Here is a 5,947-nt window from a genome sequence, read left to right on the forward strand (position 1 = left end):
AAATTGAATGACCAATATGATAAATAAAATCCTCGGGGCACCACCCTGTTCCTTAAGCAGGGAAATGATAACTTTTACAGCAGAATATCAGTCTCAGAAATTAAGGTTCATGCCTAATACAGTAATTGAAGGGTGAGATTCGAGCACTAGGCTCTGTCAAACAAATCAATTGTGACCAGACTGCATGAAACAACAGAAACCACTCAGAAATCAATCAGAATTTATTTACATACGGGTGTCAAAAGATGATAAACGCAACACCCCAAATAATTCTGATGGCACACTACGTAAACAGGGACAGAAATTATACAATGCAAAAGTTCCAGTCATCCGTGTGGGGTGTGACTAGTGTGTGTGTGCGTGTGCGTGTGTGTGTGTGTGTGCGTGTCTGCATGTGTGTGTGTGTGTGTGTGTGTGTGTGTGTGTGATCTCAGAATGGCTCGGGAATTTACGACCGAGGGGAGCGTCTGTGTGTGTGTGTGTGTGTGGGGGGGGGGGTTAGTACGAGAGGAAGAGAGGGAGAGATGCAGAAGAAAAGTAAAATAATAGACACTTTTAAATAATTTCTCACTACCAGAAACCCAAGACCTTCTGCTCTTTCCCACCCAGAAATGCCCCACGGTGAAACTAAACTTCACACGTGCGCTCTGGTCATTCAACCGGGAAATTTAGAAGGGCCTTGTTTTCGGTTGTCGAGAAGCATGTCATAACGATCCAGCAATGTGGATGCAGCAGTAGACCAATAAGAAGATAAACAAAAACACTTAAGTTAATAAACACAACTATGACGGGATCAGCAGTCCAGCTCACAGCGTAAACTAACTCTTAAAGTTTTCTCTGCCCAGACACCAAAAACAGCCTCTCACGTGAATCTTTGCAGTTGAAGGAAAAAAGGGGTGGTCGGTCAGCGTTCCTCGGGGAACAGCTGGGTGTTTACGCTCAGCAGGGGATCCTGATAAAGCGGTTATCACTCCCTCCTGTGTCCTTGCTGCAGATGAGGGGATGGCAGCTGGGCACAGCACTTGGCTTCCTTCAACTTCGGATCGGCGTCGCGTTCTGGTCGAGGCAATGCAGGGTCCCTAGTTCGGCTTTCTGGGCTCGGAACTGCGTGGGTCGCTCGTGCAGCGCTGCAAAACGGACGCTCCTTCGTTCACGAAGGAGAAAGCCGGCCCTTGGCTGGCTCCCTGGTGTTACAGAGACCTGTGGGTGAGAAGGAAGAAGCAGAAAAGAGAGAAGAGAGTGGAGAGAGGGGGGTCTCCTCTTTTATAGCTGCATACAGGAAGTTGATACCCCTTCCTGCAGCTTGGGGTCCTTGTCCAATCAAAGTGTGGTGCCTTATCACCAAGAGGGTCACATATGCAAATCCTGGTGTCCATGGGGTCTTTCCGTTCTCCAGACCACGCTGGAGGTGTCGTAAACTCACCATGAGGCAGGGATCATGAAAGTTTAGGTCTTTAGGTTTACTGGTCCAAGAGAAATGTTCACCCACTCACATATGTCATGAATTCATAATCATATGGACGGTAGTCCAACATCCCCCCTTAGATTTGACGGCGGGAATGCAGGGTCTGGTTGTCAAATCTACCAACGGTGCAACAGTCCATGTGATGCAGTCCTGGTTGGCAGAGGGGCACAGTACTTAAAAGTTCAGAGGTTAGCATAGCGCTTGAGGCTTTGTCTGGGCAGAGGTGAGGCGCGTCTGGGCAGACGGAAATACGCTATGCTATACGAGACTAGGGTATAAAACATAACAATAAACATAAAACATAAAACATATAGAAACGATAAGGGATTCGATTATGCAGTTCAGTGTCATTACTAGCAGAATGAGGTAGATAAAGATAAAAAGAAGGGAGGTTAGTTAGGTTACGGACCCTCGATACGTAACTGCCAAAAGCAGACCGGACCCAGCGGGTGTTCACTACGTGTTAATCCCTTGGCAGAGCGGTGCTGAGGAAGGAAACGGATCGGAGGGGGTCCGTCCTGTAACAGAACCGACCTCGGGTAACGGAAGAAGAAAGTATTGTTCCCTAACAATTTAGTCATTCTGTGATTAATTGCTAGACCCGGAAAAACAAAAACAGAACAAATGAAATAAAATTGTGAGTGTAGGTCTGAGTTTTACTTCCCTAACACTCCAAGGTCCCTGCCCCCCCCTTTTTCAGGGGTGGGGGATTTGCGCTTCTGGGTCAGAAGTTGTCAGTCAGCTGCAGACGAGTCATGCAGCTCGTTCAGTGCTCTGGCCAACAGGGTGTATATGGCACCCCCCCGGCCTGCTGATCCACGACGTCTGCGCCGTCTCTTGGGCGGCGCCCTGGCGTCAGCACCGGGGTGGAACACCTCTCGGTCACTCTGTGGACCGTTCTCAGAATCTACCGTGGGACGTCTCTGTGTTTCCCACGCCAGCTCAGCGTACCCGCGGATTTCTCGCATTTTGAGATCTCGCCTCCCGCTGCAGTAAAGAGTTACCTTACATCGCACGCTTTCATGGAGGTTATGTAGGAATAGAGACTTAAAATGACGATCATTCTCCAAACCGGGAGTGTTGCGTCCCTGGAAAAACGCAGCTCTCAGACGCCAGTAATAATCTTTGGGGGTTTCTGACTCCTGGTGCTTAATTGAGGAAGCAGCCAGAGTAGCTGAAGCCCAGTCGGTTTCAGAAAAATACTCCTCTAGCAAAGCCTGACGGAGTGCTTCATAGCAGTCTCTGGTTTTAGCTGGAAGGGATCTTATGAAAACACGAACGCTCCTGGCTGTGGTTTTCCAAAGAAGTTTTACCTTCTCGCTAGAGGATGCATGAGGTAAATCTCGGAGGCAATCCTGAACCTCATCGAGATAATTCTCAATATTTGACCCTGGATCATCCGGGTCAAAGTGTTCTATGTCACTGGCCAGGGACTCAAGGTCACGGAGACGCAAGCCTTGTCTATGTGGCGGGTCAGGGTCGTCTGGTCCACCAGAACGTTCCTGATACAACCGGTCCCCGTGCCGAGAAGAATAATTAGTTCTTGTCTGTTGTGGAACAGGTAGGTCAAAGTGGGGGTTTAACCCACCTGACACAAGTTTTTGTCCATCAGGGAAAGGTTCCCGGAATTTTGGATTTACGGCCTTCAGATTATGAGGCTGGCCGCATTTCGGGTTCAGCACCTCATCTTGAACACGCGGAGCAGTGGGCCTGAGGGTGAACGGGGGGGCACGCTTTAAGTCTGACCCCCCTTTCCTCATTTTGCACCTCGGTGGCTGCACTTTCATTTCGTCCCAGGTGATAAGGTCTGGAACGGTGTCAGTAGCGTTTGGGCTACTGGCTGTCCCCCTGGGCTCAGACGGGATAAGCAGGTTAACTGCTGGATCCTTTCTCTGGCCCCCTGCTGGCCGTGGGTCAGTGTGAGATTGGTCACGCCTTTCATCACACTGCTGCAAATTGTTAATGATCGGGACACTGGAGAGTTGATCTACTTTAATTTCTGATTCGAGCCTTGGCTCGCGGTTCACATGCTTGTTTTCAACCCAGTGCGGCTCCATTTTCTCGGAGCTTCGAGTGGACCCGTTACAGGAGTCCAGTGACCGCTCACGGAGGTCCAGCGACTGCTGGCGGAGACTAAGCGACTGCTCATTGAGGCTTAATGCCTTCTCCCGGAGGCTAAGTGCTTGCTCACGGAGCAGCCATGACTTTTCATGGCGTTCCTCCACGTGGCTGAACTTATGTGACTGGAGCTGGGTTTTGCAACTAAGCACATCGGAGAAGAATGCTTCTCTGGAAGAACTTTTAATTAAAGAGATCATTCCTGTATCCTATCACCAGCGTTACGTTCATAATTATGGACGTTATTCACCTCCTCTGAGGCGCATCGACTAGTTTCTCGGATTCGTGCTTGAGCCTTTCTTAACAGGCTTTTCAAGCGTTCAATCTCTTCCTGCGCCTCGCAGTGCGCCAACACTTCCCCCTCGTATTTTTGTCGCCACCTGTGTTTGTTTTCCCAAGCCTGGAGTTCTGCCTTACGTTGCCATAGCAACGTCAGTTTACCCAGGACGTTGGCTACACAGGCTTTTTTATACGGTTTCTTGGCGAAGCTAGTGAGCTCTGCTATCCTCCCTTCGCAGGTCTGGAGGTCATAGTCATTTATTATGCTCAGCTCATCTCTGGGTATTTCCATAACACGTGCAATTACTTCTTGAGTGTCGGTAAAAGTGACGCTGGGGGAAGCCTCGGCCCCCCCTTCATGGTTACCTGGGCTAGTCATCGCGCGTCTGGCCAGGGGACCCGGGACTGTAGGGTACCTGGCGAAAAGCTTCCTATTCAAACGGAACTTGCCTGATGGTCCTTCTAGTCAACCTCTGGTCACCTCTGCTGGCTCTGCGTCCAAATGCGATGAGTTTCCTGCCTTGTACACCACACGCAGTTCACGAACCGGACACCAGTGTTTCGCTTGCGAACTCTCTGCCAAGAGATTAACACTCAGTAATGAAGTAGATTCACGTTATCACCCAGATTAGGAGGAATGAGACAATAAATGAAGCATGAGAGACTGATCCAACTCTGATATGTGCCTCAAAGCAGTTGGGGTCTTGGTTATCATAAACAGAATTGAGATAACCTTGGAAGCACAAAAAAAAAAACAAAAGAGAATCAATAAAGTGGATTAAAATTGAAATGCCACCCAAATTAAAGATTCAATTTAGCAAACACGATAGAAATTAATCTGAAAGAATAACTCACATGGGGTAATCCCGACAAAGTTCTATTAATAGAATTTAAAGAACTTGACACAAAGCCAACCATTAACTTCAGTGAAGCAGTAGCATTAGCTTCAGTGAAGTAAGGTTGCAGAGGAAAATTAATCAAACAGATTAATAAAAGTAATGATAAAAATAAAAGTTCAAGTTAATAAACCTAAAGAACTTAAAGCGACCAACCCTTAGTGAAGCGAGGTTGCCATTAACAGGTTTTAAAATAACCGTAGGAATCAGATAATGAGAGGGGAAGAAAAATAAAAATATTTTCTTTCCCGATCAAAATTAATATTCTGTTATTTCATACAAATTCAGTCACAATGTCGTTATTAGAGCCTCACACGGGGCACCATTTATGTTGTGCAACTCAGTTAGCTTGGCTGTCCAGTTATCGAAGGGTTATTAATAATTTTATTCAAGAATTATTAATAATTAATAAAGTCGACTATTTATCAAATTGAATGACCAATATGATAAATAAAATCCTCGGGGCACCACCCTGTTCCTTAAGCAGGGAAATGATAACTTTTACAGCAGAATATCAGTCTCAGAAATTAAGGTTCATGCCTAATACAGTAATTGAAGGGTGAGATTCGAGCACTAGGCTCTGTCAAACAAATCAATTGTGACCAGACTGCATGAAACAACAGAAACCACTCAGAAATCAATCAGAATTTATTTACATACGGGTGTCAAAAGATGATAAACGCAACACCCCAAATAATTCTGATGGCACACTACGTAAACAGGGACAGAAATTATACAATGCAAAAGTTCCAGTCATCCGTGTGGGGTGTGACTAGTGTGTGTGTGCGTGTGCGTGTGTGTGTGTGTGTGCGTGTCTGCATGTGTGTGTGTGTGTGTGTGTGTGTGTGTGATCTCAGAATGGCTCGGGAATTTACGACCGAGGGGAGCGTCTGTGTGTGTGTGTGTGTGGGGGGGGGGGGTTAGTACGAGAGGAAGAGAGGGAGAGATGCAGAAGAAAAGTAAAATAATAGACACTTTTAAATAATTTCTCACTACCAGAAACCCAAGACCTTCTGCTCTTTCCCACCCAGAAATGCCCCACGGTGAAACTAAACTTCACACGTGCGCTCTGGTCATTCAACCGGGAAATTTAGAAGGGCCTTGTTTTCGGTTGTCGAGAAGCATGTCATAACGATCCAGCAATGTGGATGCAGCAGTAGACCAATAAGAAGATAAACAAAAACACTTA

This window comes from Cololabis saira, chromosome 23 (genome assembly GCF_033807715.1).
Source record: "Cololabis saira isolate AMF1-May2022 chromosome 23, fColSai1.1, whole genome shotgun sequence".
NCBI lineage: Eukaryota > Metazoa > Chordata > Actinopteri > Beloniformes > Belonidae > Cololabis > Cololabis saira.